Raw genomic sequence first — 17,422 nt, 5'->3', positions numbered from 1 at the left:
CAGAACAAGATGCACAGCAACAGCAGGGTTGTTATCAACACCTCAGAGGAGTTCATCCTCCTCTTTGTATGCTCTGCACACCTAGAGTGAACATCCATAATCGTAACAGTTGACTGCATGTGTACTGAGGGGCAGAAGAGACACCTCCTTCTGTGTGCTGTCCTTGACCTTGGCATAATAAGGTTTTTATCAGATACAGTCAACAGGAACACCACACAGTGCTTCTGGCTGAGTACAACTGCTGTTTGCTGATGCTTCTGTTTTAATAGGTCTGTGCTAAATAAGAGAGGATGAGTTGCTGCATGTAAGATACGTTCAGCTGGTTATGAAAGACATTTCGTATCTCTGCCTTTGTCTCCAATGGTTTCTGTTGGGATTCCCATCATGCAGTCATTTTTCTGTATTCTGTTTTCTCTCTGGTCTACAGTCATAAATGAAGGCATGCATTCATCACCACGGCAGCTTTAAATATCAAATGCTTGATGAATTTACTCTCAGATGGCCGGAAGCAATACTGTGATTGCAGCGTTTTATAATCATCAAGACTTGTTTCTCTAAGCTGAATTAATTTGCATGAGCAATGAGTTATTAGAAAAGTTGCTGGTAACTGGTGTGTACGAGCAAATAGTGGGAAAACTATTGCAGACTGTGCTTTCCTTGGGGAAACTCAACTTTGCAAAATGTTCTGAACCAGTGGGTGAAGAATTGTATCTGGGAGCAAAGGTTTAAAATAGAAACAAGGAATCCAAGCCTCTGTGGTCACATCTGTGGAGTCAGGCTCCCTCTGTGGCTAGACGGAGCATTCCCATGTTTCTACCAACACCCATCTCCAACTATGGCCTTACTTTCCCGTAAATCCAGCACTGGGGTTTGAAATGCATGTCAAAAATACAAAGAGAAGCATTGCTCTTGTGTCAACTCAACCTGTCACTGAAGTGCACTCAAGAATTCTTGATGAGTTAATTGTGTAGCAGCAGATGAGATGTTCTGTCCCCCTTCTTGTGACATCTAGGCTCTATATTCTGCCTGCTGACTCAATCAGTAGGAGTAAATGTCATGCTCACCCTTCTGTGATCCCAGTATTTACATCAAGGCGGGTTGGTGGCGTACAGATCTGGATGGATGATTGGGCTGGCATTTGTTCTCGTGGTGATGGCTTCTTTTTAAGAAGATTTCTCTCTTGGGACTGAGGGGCAACATCTGTGTCTGCAGCAGGATCTCAGCTTTTTTTTTCCGTGAAGGTGCTTAACCGCTTCTGTTAATTACCATAAGTGGAGGGCAGTGGTTACATTTTCCAGTTTCAGTGAGGTTTCTCCATCTCATCGTGGTATTCTTTGCTGTATTAATTGCTTACGTACAAAAGCTTGTGGCATTGTGCAGATCACTAATAACAGGTCTTAATGACTGTGTACCTCCCTCTCCTTTTCCAGTCTGTGCTTTATTGATGTTTTCATTAAGCAGACCAAGCAGGCTGGTTGCACATACCAAAATGTCTGCTTTGCCTCAGAGAGAAAGACAAATCCTTAAAGGAATTGGCTGTGGGAGGATGCCAGGCAGCGAGCTCAAAGGGACAAATCAAAACACTCTGAATGATCCTGTTGGAACTTCTGATCAGGAGAGATGGCAGAGGGAAAGACTGTGCACTACTAGAGTTTCCAGAAAATTCTTCCTAGATTCTACGTGTGCTGGGAGGAAGGCGATGTGGAAAGTCTGGCAGACCTGGGTGAACAGCTTTGGGTGTGTTGTTACATACGGCGGGATGACCTGTTAGCTTAAGGGCTCGTGTAGCCTTTCTGAAATGGTTTTCCAGTCACATTTTGTCATGTCCGCTGCTGTGATGATTTTTAATAATTCCAAAGAAGGGGAAAAGCCGTAGGAGGAAAGAGTTTGCCATCAGAACCTGTCGTGGTGGGACAGAGTGATGCAGAATGACATTTAGCAGGATCTGTGACAAATGAGACTTCCTGCAGCCAGGAACAGCAGTCCTTGAGTTGCTCTTGTTCTAATACCTGATACTTGGCTTTCTAGAAAGCACTGTTGCTGTTTCTTTAGATGGTGGGAATGATAAGAGGGCTGTGAGACCCTGAGTGGTTGTGTCTACAGGTGGTGGAATTTAATGATTCCCCATGAATGGAGCTGATTGCTCAAGGCCAGATCCCAGCAGGTGAAGTAGGAAGGGGGGAATGGAGACTTAAAGGCATGGCTGGAGTCAGAAGCCCAGTGAGCCTTGTGTCCTTAGCAATGGGGAGATCTTGTGCTGATCAGAGATCGCCTGCCAGTAGAGTGAAACCATTTTATTTCATCTGAGCATCCGGACCAGGAACCGAATACCACTGAGAACAAAGCCAAGCCCTTCAGTGAGATGTGGAGAAGTGGCTGCAGGTTCTGAGAATCCCAAGATGTTAAAGCTTCAAATTGCAAATATAAAATAAGGCTGTTTTAGGTCAATTTTATTCATTCTCAAAATGCATTAATTATATTTTTTTCTAATGCTAGGCCTGTGCATTTTGACTTGTGTTGCCAAGGGAACTTGGCTGTGTCAGTTGAAAGATGTGAAAAATAGTGCTAATGAACCCAAGTTACTTCTGAAGTGTTCAGAGTAGAGAACAGCATGGTGGATGTGCAAATTTTTATTGGAATTCACTTGGAGGACCTGAACAGCTTGCAAAGCCTCCAAGCAGAACTTGTTACTCTGACAGCTTTAACATGGACCTTTTCTTTCTAGCTGTGTGTACGTATATCTCTCTCTATATATTTATATACACGTGAATTTATCCTTGGTTCATGCTTCCTGATATAAGAAGGCACAATCCCTAAATTGAAGACACTGCCATCCCAGTTTTTATTCCCTCCTGGAGCTCTGGGGATGGTCTGTGCAAAAGGCACAGTGATGCTTTTCTTCACGCTTTTCTTCTCGCCTTGGGAATTTTGTCAGGTGCTACTTCAGAGGTGTTTCATTCATTGGACTCATGAATTATATTCAACCTTTGTTTGCCTGTTCATCAGATCACCCTTTATTTTGTTATTCCTTTGAGAGAATCCAGCGTGAATTGGAATTTATGAACTATCCGTGTCTCCCATGCTCACTAAATATGCCAGCACTCCACCAAACCTGATGGATGAGCATGAGTAATAACTTGGCATTTTGTAGAACTTTTCATCAGAGCCATTTCAAAGCCCTTCATAGTGGAAGTATAATTATCTCCATACGGCAGAGGAGGAAATGGAGGCACAAAGCTGCTCAGATCAGGAAAGCATCCAGGTCTCCCAGGATCTCCCTTCAGTGCCTTGACACTGCCTTCACTGTTGTTCCACCTTTCTCTCTTCATTCCAGGGGGATTGTCGAGAAGAAGGCAGTGAGTTTGTACCTTTTCAGTGCATAGCATTTCTAATACAGGTTGGTCAGAGCACTGTAAAGATAATTGAGTTTCAGTTTATATTCAGAATAATAACTTAAATGGTAGTAAGTGTGTTCATTGATATCTAATTTGGTGTGGCTAATTTCCTTAATGCTAGTGAACTGCCTGGGTATTTCTTATCGCCTTCACATGTTATCTGAATCTTGTTGCACATTTGTTCTGCAGCCATGTAACTATGAGTTAATTGCATGGTGACTGAATTTACGCTCTGGTATGGAAGGATTTCTCCTCGCGCAGATAAACGATAGATAATTATGATGTTCCTTCTTTAATTTATGTAAATTAAAGGGTTATTTGACTGATTTTGTGTGCAGATTTGGGGAGCTGCAGATCAGTGCTCAAGCCAAGCTGAGCTCTCACCACTCCCAATGTCATCAGTGCTGCTCTGTAGATGTCAGGGATTTTGCATGGGAAAATACTGTCTCTGTAGCAGGGAATGTCATGTATGTAACATTAAACGTTTGCCCATTGTGGCACTTGCTGTGTTTCGTCATGCCTTAGAGAAGAACATGCTGGTGTGCTGTGACCTATTTACAGCAAATGCAAGTCAATATCTATTAACTTCTCCCTGTTCGTTCAGTCAATACTTTGTCCTTAAAGCGGTTGTTTTCCTTCACCAGCTGCACAGTTCACGATCACAGAGGAACTTTTCTCACCTCCTTCCCCTAGCACTTTTTCCCATTAATATGATAAAGTGGTGTTCATTTAAAACACACCTGAGACATGAAAGATAAGTGCAGGATGCAGACAGCCACCCGGCACTGTGGCTTTCTCAGCTCTCTTTTGCTGGATGAACGCTGATTTTCACACATTTATTTCTTCCCAGTGCCTTGGGTAGGGGCAGGGCAGGAGGATGCTTTGCTGGAGCACAACTGAAGGCGCAGCATGGAGCACTGACTGCCCCCCCCCTCCCCTCCTTCTGCTGTTGCTGGAGAAATGCCTCCAAGAGTTAACAGAATTAATTAAAAACTCTGTCATGTAATTAAAACTCCCATTTGACCCACATCATCTCCTGTGCTGTGGAGAAGGAGACAGTGCTTGCTGGCAGCCACCCGCTGCTGCATCCTGCTGTCCTCTGGCACTGTGCGAGCTGGTCACGAAGGTGCCTCTGCTCTGTGGGGCTTTGTTGGCTTTGGGCTGAGCTGGGCTTTGTTGCTTTGTTTTCAGTGGAAGCATTTCTATCTTCGGTGTGCAAATGGAGATGCTGCTGTCAGGGCTCAGCCCACGGGAGTGTTGTACGGCTGCAAAGAAGAGGATGGACTCAAAGTGTCACTGCGCAGTGCGACTGCTGAGACTGTGGGGTGAAAGCATGCTGGATTGGAGATGCTGGGAGAAAGCACAAGCAGTCCTTCAAGGTACTTAAATAATGTTTCATGACTCAAGAGAAATGCTCTTGTTAGGCCCTCTGGAGGAGAAATTGACATGTGATTTTTGTGCCACCTGCAAAATTAAAAGAAAATGCTGTTGGCTGCTGCATTGTCTCCTGAAAGGCAGAGAGACTGGCAGAAATGTAATTAAATTACCTGCAGCATTCATCTGTTGTCATAGCAGCTCTTGCAGTGAATACAACAATAATTTCATCTACAGCTTAGCTTAATGCAGCCTCACCTAGACCAGCCTGTAGGCAATTTTTTATCCCATATCTGGCAGAGAAATAATTCAAGAGTTCCCATTTACAGTTTCACCAACTGTAGTCTACTGCAGTGCACAATCACAAATTATGCATTTGCTGCGTTACTCCAGCATCATGTAGCCATGACCATTACCTGTGGGTGCTCTTGTGTGATTCAGAGATCAGATTAGGTGCCTATATCTTTATAAAAAGAAGATATAAAAAGACGCCTTAAAAATTCTAGTATCACTGCATCAACTTATATGCAAGTAATGAAGGCACAGTGCAGTGTTATTCTATCTTGACTAAGTCCAGGAAGACCTAGCTGTGCTGTAAGCCTATTGCAAGTAGTACAATTCTAACTGAGATGTTATTGATGGATCCAGGTGTAGTGGCTCTACTCATCTCCTGTCTGCCTTCAGTAAATGTAGAATGAGCTCCATGGCTCAGCTCAGTGTCCCATAGGTAGGCAGCTCCCTTCGCTTTGCTTGGCAGATGGGCCAGCAGAATGTCTCTGCAGAAAGGCTGAAGAATGGAGAGAGCACCTAATCCCTAAAGGTGGAGCACCCATTAAGTCCAAGAAAGGGTAGTACTGATTTCCACTGATTACTCTGCTTTGGGTACAGTGGATTTATCACTGCAAGAAATGTCAGTAAAACTTGCTGATATTCTATTTTGTTCTATTAAAGAGTGTATTTACTGTTTTTCTCTGTAAATGAGCTATTTGCCACTTCTCTCTATTAGTCACGCAGTTCAGATATGTGAGAGTTACATTTCAAGGGGGCAATTAAAAATAAATACAAAATGGAAGAATAAGATAAATGAGACATATAACATCTGCAAGATATACCTGATATATAAATCAGATATATCTGGAAAATATCTCCTTTATTTTGTTTCTCTCCATTCCTGTTAGGCAGTTCTAGGGAGCTGAGGTTCATCCTATGATGACTTACTTTTATCTCACAGATTCAGGAATTCACAAGCTGAGGATTGTTTAAAATACCATGTGAAAAAGGCTACCCTGTGCATGGGTGAGATAAGCTGATTTGTAAGCTGGGGCTTTCCTGAGCCCGGTGCTTAGTGCATTCTTCCTTTGGGCATGCTCTGCTCAGAGCACTGAAGCTTTCTTTCTCTGGAGCAACTGTGCATAATAACCTCCTCAGGCTAAGCAGTGCAAAAATGAGTTGTTGGAAGTTGCTTATGTGTTGTCCTTCTACTTTTCATCATATAAATAGACCCAATAATAAATCCACATGCACACTGCCTTTCCTGTGATGCTCTCAGGAGCTTTACACAGGAGCATAAATAGTATTTGTTCTTGTTTTATAGATGAGGTAGGAGGGATGGCAGTAACAGAAGAGCACAGCTGAATCTCAAGATCTCGAGCAAGGATAGCAGGAGTTTGAGCATTTAAATATGCCTTTGCCATGCTGGAGCATTCCAAGGGGTGTGTGCTTCAAATTTGGTAAGTATCAAATATCAGACTGTTCTGTTCTCAGACTGTACTGGATGTACTGGACAGAAAGCAAGCAGGAGGGATACAAGTGAGCACTTGTCCACCTCTGGTACCTGAAATGGATCACTGTCATACGTAACATTTGCCTTTCTTGGGCTCAGATACAAATTGTTTCATTGGTCAACTCCAGTTCCCATTAAAGCCGAATATGATAAATTCAAAGCTTTAAATAATCCTAAGTGCATCCAAGTGATCACAGGCCTGCAAGGTTACAAGGGCTTACCCACTGAGAAACCCTGCCTGACAGCCATCTGTTGGTACTTGCATTGTGAAGCTGAGAAGGATGCTCATTTACAAAATGAAAAAAGCTACCTACTCCACAGAAGTTTTGCTCTGGGTTTCATCAGAAATACTGCAAAATCAGAAACAACAAAGTATCGCATGATTTAGCTGCTATGGCTCGTCCATCCTACAAATAACTAGTTTTCCTATGACTTGCATGTCACGTTGAAAAAGCTCTGATTTCTGCTCCAGAGGACGTGGCAGCTTTAAATCAATGAAACCACCCAGAGAGGCAGCAGCAGCACGGTTCTGCTGCAGCCTGCCCCAGGCTCCCTGGCTGCTGCACTCGTGTCCCATGGGGCTGACATGGCTGCAGCCCGTGGGCTCTGAGCAGCCTCTTCTGCTACAGAAGGAGCTGTAGGGGAAAAGGGGAGATCAAGCTTCCAGCATCTTTTTGTGCAGACTCCTTGGCTGTTTGTAGCATATTGGAGTACTGGAAATGAAGATGATGTTGAAGGATTTAACGAGAGAAGCCACTGAAAAAGGATTGAATGCCAATACTATTTCTGATCTGATGCAAAAATGAGGTCAGTTGTGAGGGAGTAAACTAAAGAAAGAAGGAAATGTAAAGATCCAACGGTAAATATACCAAAGGTCGTGGGACATAACAAGTTAATAAACTTAAAGGGATAATTTAATTTGACACCGAGAATATGTGTCTGCATGCCCTACAGAGGAGGTAAGGATTTGACATGACAAGATGGGAAGGTTTTGTTATCCTCTCGTCTTGCTGGGATTTGCTTCAATTATGCCAAAGAATGTTACTTCATTCTTGCCCTAATAACACTGTAGAAGAAATTAAATTACTCATATGTAACAAAAGTGAACTGATTTTGACATCTCTTCGAGGCAAAACTCCCTCTGTGCTGGCTCCTAAGCACATTCTCCTTCACTTAAGGTCTCATGCATATGTATGATTATCACTCATAGTAAATATAAGCACTTTGCGAGAGCACAAATTAACTGCAGAATGTAATGGAGGTTGCCAAGGGTATTTTTTATTGTTGACTGTAATATGAAGTCTACAGTATGGGTACGATAATGAATGGGTCATGAAACATGCAGAAGTAATCCCATCAAAGGATGCTGTGACATCAGAAACCACAGCAGCTAAACTGATGTCACTGGAATCCCAAGCTGCCTTTATTGAGCTTTTGTTGCATTTCATTTTAAGAGAAGCTTCGGTTTGACTTGAAGGTTTTCTTTATATTTTTGTAACGCTTCGATTGGTAGAAGGAACAATTAAAGACAGTGGAGCTAAGAAAAAAATAATTTTATTTTTTAAGGCTGACAGACCTTAGCTTTTGGTTTCAGCTATATTAATAACAGTGGGTTGTCTTCAATCTGATTGCTTTTTCTTAGTGTTTGATTGCCTTTCATTGTATTGGCTGCGTTTGGGAAAGTTTTTTATCATAAATTTAGACTCCAGAAATAAACCTTACAACCTTGCAACTAAAGTTGAATCCTGCATGGCACAGCCTATTGTCTCAATGATCTGCTCTTCCAGGCTTTCATTAGGAGGAAAATAACATGTCCCCGACTATGTAGCATTTAAAACAAGAAAGCTTTATTTTTAAAACCCATTACTTTTCCCAGCCTTATTCTGAATGCAGCTATCAACCTTTTGTTCTTTTGAGAAAACAGCATTTTACCTGACCTTTTTCAGACTGATCTTTATTGGGAACCTCCCCCCCAGGCCCTCAGTACCTCCAGCCTCCAGGAGGCATTCTGCTGCTGCTGTGTCTTTAGGGCAGTTCACCTCCTGTGAACCGTTGTCCTGGACAGCAAAGGCCAGTTTTGAGATGGATTTTCCTGAACCATTTTTCTGCCTTGAGCCTCAAGTCTTTCTATGAAGCAGGGATGGAGTTTTAGGGGGGAGCTGCTGAGCTTTCCATTTGAAACCAGCTAAAGAAGCAAGAAAGACTGGGAGATGAGTGGCAGGGAGCTGCACCAGCTCTGCATGCCTTTGGCTGACCATTGCAGCACTCGGGCTGCACTGATGACCCAGGGAACAGGCAACAAATCCTCATTAGGCTGTGATGGATCTCCCAATGCACAGGGACACACTGCCATCTCAGGCGTGCCCTCATTGTAAGGAACAAATCCAAGAAAAGAAGTGAGCACCTGCATATTGCAGGCATGGGAGGAGTGTGGAGGAGGAAGGGAGCTAAACCTTCATTCCAGATGACATTGTCCTCTCCATCTATGATTGAGTAGATGAGGAAAATGGAGACAGATGGCCCTGGATTAACTTTAACCATGCTTTGCTGCAGTTCAGCATCACAAGCGGCTCTGCACAGCACGTCGCAAAGGTCAGCTTGGTGCTGAGAAAGAGTGTGTGGGGGAGGCACTGAGCCAGCAGAGAGTGAGCATTGAGGCCCAGCAGAGCGTGGTGCTGGGTCAGAGCAGTGCGCTCAGAGCACCGCACATCCAAGAGCTTAGTGCTTCTGATGCAGCTCCCAAATAATATGTCCAAATGCCAAGCGTTTTAAAAGACATTTACAAAATAGATGAAATACACAAACTAATAGAGAATGAAATTTCTGCTTATTGTACCCATCATCATCTTTGTTTCTAAAGCAAAATGAGTCTGGCACACAGACAACGGCAAACATAGCATTTTAATGACACTTAGAGCATCTCAGAGGACCATTCAAAGCAAGAAAAAAGTGGTGATGTCCTTAATGACAGCAGATGGTTTCTTCAAGGTGAATAATTTTATTGTTTATTGCTCGCTTTGTGTAGTGCAAGAAATGACATTTAAGAAACTGCTCGAAGATGTTGTTTCAGTGCACAAAGAAAACATTTAGGAACCAAATTATCTATACCAGTGACTGTGTCATCACCAGAGCTTTAAGTCTGGCTTGGAGGCACGTAATGTACTGGCAGTGGGACTATCAGGTGGTGGGCTTTCAGAAAACTGAACGTGTGGGTCAGGCATGTGCTTGGGAAATGTGTTCCCTACAGTGTTTTGCAATAAACACCCTTACAATCAGGAAAGAAATGGGAAAAAAACAAACATACATACATACATACGTACAGATGTAGCTACCTGAGTTTTAGTAGTTAAGCAGCATTAAAACGTGCCCAGTTATTGCAGCTTGGTCAGTCAGTCACTTTGATATCACTCACTGTGCTCCTGCCGTGGTGGTATTTTAAACTTGGTTGCATGCAGCTTTGCTAAAGAAGCGTGTTAGAAGCCTAAGAGTGCACTAAACACCAAACATAAGGTCTGCTTTGCTGTATATTGCTGCTGGCAACAAAAGCCAAGGGTTGGGTGAACACTCAGCACTGGAATGCTGATGAAAATACGGCCTGTGAGGAAACAAGTATGTTATAAGAGTAGGTGATCTTATGAAGCTTTTATTATGTACCTTTTTCACTTTGGGAGAAAATGAAATACTGTTCAAAAGTTTTCCTTTTCCAAGACCTGGGTCTGGAAGAAAAATGTTGTATAATGCAATAGCACTTGAAAAGTGTTCTTAAATCTCCTGTAAGCTTGTGTTCAACATTTCGACATCTGGAGCAAAGATTTTAGTGCGTTCATATTTGGGGACGTCTTTCAGCTCATTTTCCAGGCTGCTTCTTTCTGCTTTTTCCTCTTCACATTCACATACTCCCTCTAATTCCTGCTTCAGCAGACATCTGTCACTTCTGCAGGGATCACACTGAAAAGAAATTTAAGTGTGACTTTTCCCACAGGTAAAATACATATTGCTCACTAATGCAAACTGGTTTGAGACTGTACCTTGCCTGTGCTCTGCCCAAAGCTATCTGCCACCCATGGCTTTGGCCATTTTCTTCTAATCTTGCAGTAGGATTTGAAGCCTGTAAGTAAGGTATATGCTTCTGGAGAGGAAGAAAAGGTCTCTGAAGGTAGAAGAAAGAAAACAGCTCTTTACAACTTTGTGGTTTGGGTTTCTTTCTTTCTTTTTTCAAAGATACTCCTGGAAGGATAGTGAAAAGGTCACAACAGAATTACAGGAGAAACTTGTCCAGAGATCACAGGCACAAGCTGTTTTCAGAGCAATTTTTCCAGACAAAACATAATCAAAGACAACAACAACATTTTGCCTTTTACAGGAAAGGCCGTGTAGGATTTCAGTGCATCAGCTCAGCCTGGAGGACAAGAGGACACAGACCCTCAGAGCAAAGAGAGCCCTTCCCCATCGGCTCCTGGTGACTGCTCCATGGATGGTGGCACTGAGTGCAGTGGAGGTACGGCCTGAGATCCTGCCAAGAGCTGATGCTACAAATTATATGTATTATTCCTCCCCTTGCTTCATTTAATTTACAGTAAAATTTAATTTACAGTAAAATACAGTAAAAAAAAGTACAGTAAAAAGACAAATATGACAAACCTGAAAACAGAGAGGGGGCTGAGGTGGTTTGCAATATGAGCCATTTCTATTGCTGTATCAGAAGTAACTAATTAAGCCATGATGTAAGTAGCACAAGCTCTCTGCGCAGCTCTGTAATACCAGTTATCTGCCTCAGCAATTTCCAAAGCAATCATGGGCTTCTGTTGGTTGCCAAAGAATTTCTTGTGCTTGAAAATCAGCCTTCAGCTAATCCATCAGTGATTCCCATGGCACAACGAGTGGAACAATCGGATGAGCTCCGTGCCTTCTGGACAGGAACAGGGATGAGGCTGCAGAGCAGTACACCTGGTGATGATGCTCTCTTCTCCCAGAGCAGCTTTGCTGTGGGGTTGTGTTTGAGACGTGGACCTTGGCTCATAGTGGGCAAGCTAAGGCAGGGCTTTGTTCTCTTGGGTGCAGATCAGAGAATTACAGGATGGCTTGGGTTGGAAGGGATCTTAGAGAGCGTGCAGTTCCAAGCCCTTGCCGGGGGCAGAGTTGCCACCCACTAGAGCAGGCTGCTATGGGCCCCATCCATGTAGGATGGAAAAGCACACACTGCCTTTATTCTCTCTAACTGTTAAAGCCATTTTTGTAATTGACTTACAACTGTGTTGTGTGAGAGTTTTAACATCATTGCAAATAATTATGACGTATGATTAGATAAGCAGTTGAAGAGCTTGGGGGAAGAGGGGTGTGAATCATGGCATTTCTTAATAGTGCTCTCTCACTTAGCTTTCTGCTAAGTGTATTTATTATGGTACTGTCCTTGACAACTTAATAAAATTTTTTTGAAAGGAAATCTTTTTAATTAGCTAACTTCTGTGGGCTTTTGCCATAACCTCTCAGACAGGATCCAAGGCAGACTGGTAATTTAAACCACTGGGCTTGGTTAATTCCATTGCTTTAGATCAGTTTTTAGTCTGAAAACTTGTGTGGCAGGAGCATGATAGTCTGCCTTTAAAAGGCTGAGGGAATTAAATCTCCCTGTCCCTGAAGGGAAGGGCGCAGGTTTATGCTTTGCTGTGTTCCCTGGCTGACAAGAGATTACACTGAGCTGTAAGGAAGGGCCTGGGCTTTAGCCTTGTGTATACATTTCTTTTAAAGAAATGGCAAATTAAAAGTAATGACTTGGGCATTGCATGTTTGCACTTTCTGCTGGCTGTAATAAATCTCTACACTGAACTGTCGGACGTGTTAAATCACCACAGAGGAGCTTGTCCTTGTTCTTGCTACCGACACAATAGGATTTTAACAAACAGTATCTTTGATTAGGTCCAGCAGAAAAACGAAGGCTAACAGAGTAGTTGGAGCTGTCAGGGATTCTACCAGAATCCTTGCAAGTCACCTTAAGAGCAAAAGTGCTCACAGGCACACCTGAAAACTGACAGCAGGCTTTGGTTGCTGGGGCAGAGCCCCTCAGAGCCCACCAGACGCAGTCTGTTGAAAGCACTGAGGTGTTGTGCTTCTGTTGCTTTTTCTTTCCTTTTTTTTTTTTAAAGTTACCTTCGTACAATCATCTATGTTAGCTGGTGATTTAAGCCATATGTGCTGTGCATGGCTGCAGTCATGCCTGCTGCTGCCAGGTCTGCAGGTTGGCTCCCAAGGGCTGCGTGCAGATGTCGAATGCAGGCACACAGTGTGCAGCTGTGCCATCCCATCCAAAAATTGAAGTCTTGTCTTAAATATAATGACTTGAGTGTGGGTAGACAATATTATGATAGATAATATGCTTATTTTGATAAGTGGAGTCCTGTTCCTGGGAAGAAGCAGCAGAAACTCACAAGAAAAGAACTAACCCAGGAAAATGAGACGTGACGGGCTGAACCAGTGGATGAGCAGTGATGATAGATAGCACTGAAACAGATCTGCAAAATGCACTTGGACTTCATTTTAAAGATTCTTAATATTCTCGTGAGATCTGTAGAAGTCTCCAGGATAGACTTTACACCACTTAATATTGTTATTTATGTTCTGGCCACAGACAAAAGGGCTGGAGTAAGGGGCCAGTACTTCAAGTGAAAGAAATCCTCAAAATAAAAGCGAGCAAAGAAACCCGGGCTCTTTTGCTTTGGAATAATGACTGTCCCAATGGGATAATTAATTTCTCTTAGAGGAGCTCGTTATTTTTCAAAGATATTATACTTATGCAGATTTAACTGTAGAAATATTATATTGTTGTAATTTCTCCAGTGTGATGTAGCTCTAATTACTCACTGCTCAGAGCATGAAAAGGAAATAAAAGATGAACAGCACATTAATTCTTATTTTTAAAGCAAAGAAGAAAGATAAGTTTTAAAAGAAGAAAAGCAGAGCCTTGTCACAGGCGGGGAGCCCTGGCACAGCTCATACAGAGGATCTGCACCAGCACAGTTTCTCCCAGGGGGACGTTGCCATAGGTGAGCGACAGCCTGCAAAGAGTGCTGGGGAAGATTTGCACAAGATACAGAAGATGAAAGAAGCATGGCCTGCAGCACCTGCTACCGAGCACAAAGCCAACATGCTGTGCTTCTGTCACCTCTTTCTTGGGAACAGCTCAACCACTGCCACCTGCCCAAAGCACACACCTTACTGCAGCTGCCCGCGTGAATTTAGCACAGCAGGAAGAGCTCCGTGTAGCTCAGGCAATGCTGGAGCCAGTTTCCCCTGCAGTTTGCCCCACTGGAGTTGCAGTGTGCCTACAGCAAACCCCTGGAGTGAAGAAATCCAGCAAACCTCACTCTTGGACATGCCCACCTGTATTGCTGCGAAGAGTCTGCAGTGGTTACAGTCCAAAGCAGCACCAAAACATCCATCCATCAAGTTAGCTCTAGGACAGCAATTATGAAGGGTTATCATGTGCTGGTCATTGAGGTGTGATGGGATGCTGACAGCTCCCTGTGTTGACGAGAGCTGCAGTGTCTGGTTGTCAGACTTAGGGAAATGAGATGCACTTTGGGCCAGGATTTCTAAATCTGCCATCTTACTTTCACATAATGAGGATCCAAAGATTCTTCATGGGAACAGTTCTTCTCTCACAGCCATGCAACCTTTAAAAATACTGCTGCTACCAATGGAGCTTTCCCTCAGCCCTTGAGCACTTTCTGCTCTATCCTCTGGTCTCCTGCACAGCCACCCCAGGTGCAGGTCCTGAGGATACAGGACTGAACAAAAGCAGAATGAGCTCTGCCAGCTGCCTACCTTGCTTCTGACTGATTGCCTCCATCCCCCTCCACCACCAAGAAGGGAGATGATTGAATTGCTGCCCAGCTTCTTTGTCGTGTGCCTCAGCATCCCACCAAGCATAGGCACTAGGCCACGTAGCTTTCATCACCTGCCTGACCTTTAGATGCAAGTGTCTCAAACATTGGGGAGCAGAAAAGGCTGCTTTGTCTTGGGCAAGCATTGCCTTCATCTGCAGGGAGCTGAAGGAGCATTCATTAGGCATGTTAGGCATACTACCAAAATTGAAGAATTGGATTCATAACTTCACTGTTTCCCATAAATAAGCCTCAGCTGCTACATGACTGGAAAAATCCTTTACCTGAGACCCTAAGGCTGGTACCACACAAGGCTCTTTTCCTTCCACCCTCCCACACTCACTCCTCCAGCAGATAGATACCTGAACTTAAGGAAAAATGTTTCATTTTAATAAAGTTGAGGGATATCTTTGTGGTAAGCAGAGACAGCAGGTACCTGCTCACCAACCATACGTGCAGATGGCTTGGCAGATCCAAAATTGCAGTGCAAGGAGGAACTGAAGGTTTTACAGGGGAAATTATTATTGTCAGTGTTTTATGGAGGAAATAACCCCATAGAACGTATTTTAAGGTAGTAGTTTAGACAGGAGCGTGATAACATCATAAAGCATAAGAGGAAAACTTGAGGCATTCAAAAACATCGGGGGAAAAATGAGAGTGAATTACTGCCATTTCGCTTCTCCTGGTTATTTGTTGTCTTAAATGATACCTGTGCTTATGTTTGTAAATATATTTCTTTAATTCTTTTTAGATAACATCTACAACTGGAAGGGCTCACAGTACTGCTGTGTTAAAGAACAAAGGTGGCCATGACTGTTCCCAGGCAGCAGCCAGAGCATGCAGGTAAGTGTGGCACAGCCAGAAGGGATGCAAGCATTCCCAGCGTAAGAGGACAAGCCTGAAAGTCAGTCTGAATTATATTTAAGCAAATCTTTGGGAATTTTCCTCACTTTTTTGAAAATATGATGAACATTCGCCACTGTTCTGAGGCTCTAGTTCAGCATTTTTACTGCACATCACTCACCTGCACAAGGACAAGTGGGTCTCTTCCTGGAGAACAGATTCCTAGGTGCTCTGCTGTAGCCTGGATGCTGAGCTCAGTGGGACTCTGCTGATTTCCACCATTTTCCAGCACTATTTAAGAAGGGTGTCTGCAAGTGAAGCACCTCCCAAGGTATTTTCACATGAGAACACCCCTTTCCCAGCAAACTATCAGGGGATAACATGAATTATTTTAATGGCTACATCACTTCAGCCAAAGCTTCCACCATCTGCTATACATTCTAATTACAAATGCAGAAAGCATAATTTGCAATCAAATCACATTAAAAAAAAAAAAAGAAAGAAAAAGAAAATGAGCAATTAAAATGCACATTGTGCCAGGCAAATCCACCTCCTCAGCCAGTGCATCCACCACATCACTCGCCTGTTACAGACAGGGGCTGAATTAGTCCCAGGCCATTGGAGACTTCAGTCCTGCTGGTTTCCCTGACAGCAGCTTCCAGGGCTTGATCTTCTCATCTTCCAGGGATGCTCTGCAACTCCAGCCTATTGTTGTATTTGTTGGTGGCTTGCTAACCCTCGGGGTGATTTTTTGGGGGGGAATCAGTTTACTTTTCTAGTGCTTAGACAGACCTTGCTGTCCCTGCCTCTTCTGGGGTTCTCACAGCTCATGTGTCAAGAAAAGCTGGAGCGTTTCAGAGCAGTATGCAGGGATTGATGCTGACACGTTTGCCAGAAAACACCCCAGGCTGAATTCATCTTTGGTGCAGCACTTCTGCACTTAGCAAACTTATCATCCTCTCTGTAACATTCATTTTGAAATGCGCATTAACATTCAAGCATCGTTTATACTCAGTAAGTAATCCAACCCTACTGAGGGCTTTTCGCACACGTCCAAAAAAAGTCTCTTGGAAACATAGCCATGAGGAAGGGCTGGAGCCCGGAGGGATATATGGAGAAGGGAGGCTTTGCTGGGAGCTGGGGAAGCCTGTGGCTGCTGTGCTTTCCCCATGAGATGGAGGACAGACAGCTCTGCCCAACATATGCTGATGCTTTTAGGCAGCCCAAAAGCACATCGTGTCCAGCCCTGGGAATCAGGGTCAGCACCCTGCAGTGGCTCACAGCAGAGAGAGGAAACTTTGCTTGGCTAATTCAAAGGAAAACTTTGCTCAAGGGATTCAAAGCTCTGCTTCTGAAGCGCCTGCAGCCCCTTTTCATATGGCACACTCCCACTCCTGTGTGGGTGGAGAAAAACTCCTCTGAGGCAGCACTGCAGTCTCCCTCTGATCTTCTTTCCTGCCTGTCCCTTCTCAGAGCCTGTAAAGTCTCTTTTTGGCAATAGCAGGTTCCGTGCTGGAGCTTAGGGGACACATAGCAGGCAGTTCCTGCTGTCCCCTGTCCATAGCAGTTCTGTACAGCACAGCCAGCTTGCAGGGCAGCACTGAGGGCCTTACATACATACAACTGACTCCTATTGCATCCTTTTGTCTTGAAAGTATGTATCATCTTACCACAGGTTAAGAGCTCACAGCTAAACCTGACCCTACTGCTCGATGTTGGCACTCAGAGGCAAACACACAAAAGCTAATTTTCACTTCTGGTGCTCCAGCTATAAATGAATTCTTATTTTCCCCTCTATAAGGCTGCTCAGGTGATCCTCCCTCACCTGCCTCTCAGAGTTGCTCCCTGAGATCCTCATCTGCAAGGAGAACACAAGGCACCCATACCTCCTCGGAAACATTTCAAGGCTTCACAACAGTTTTACAGTATCTTACAGCAAAGTAGCAGATGGGATTCCGGACTGATCAATACCCTAAGTAGAGCCAAGTGCCGGATCACTGATCTGAACTGAAAGAATAAATGGTGAATCAAGGGAATACACAAGTACTATCAGTTCTGTAAGGCAATAGCAGTGCTGTGTTCTGTGAGCTCTCTGCTTCCTGGAGTTGTGAGGTTCCTGTACGGTGAGCTCAGCATGTTCCAGCAGG

At 43.8% G+C, this 17,422-nt stretch overlaps 1 long non-coding RNA gene across 1 annotated transcript; it reads left to right on the top strand.

Annotated features, from left to right (window-relative positions):
• Positions 1-4,596: 4,596 nt before the first annotated feature.
• Positions 4,597-11,001, top strand: LOC122176862. The gene is made up of 3 exons (XR_006177858.1): positions 4,597-4,774; positions 6,364-6,499; positions 10,916-11,001. It is a non-coding gene; the product is annotated as an uncharacterized LOC122176862 (long non-coding RNA).
• Positions 11,002-17,422: the final 6,421 nt, after the last annotated feature.

Source organism: Lagopus leucura, unplaced genomic scaffold (assembly GCF_019238085.1).
Source record: "Lagopus leucura isolate 7727_CA_CO unplaced genomic scaffold, USGS_WTPT01 Super-Scaffold_806, whole genome shotgun sequence".
Lineage (NCBI taxonomy): Eukaryota > Metazoa > Chordata > Aves > Galliformes > Phasianidae > Lagopus > Lagopus leucura.
Note: the sequence above shows the minus strand (reverse complement) of the source record. Positions and strands in the feature narration are given on the sequence as shown.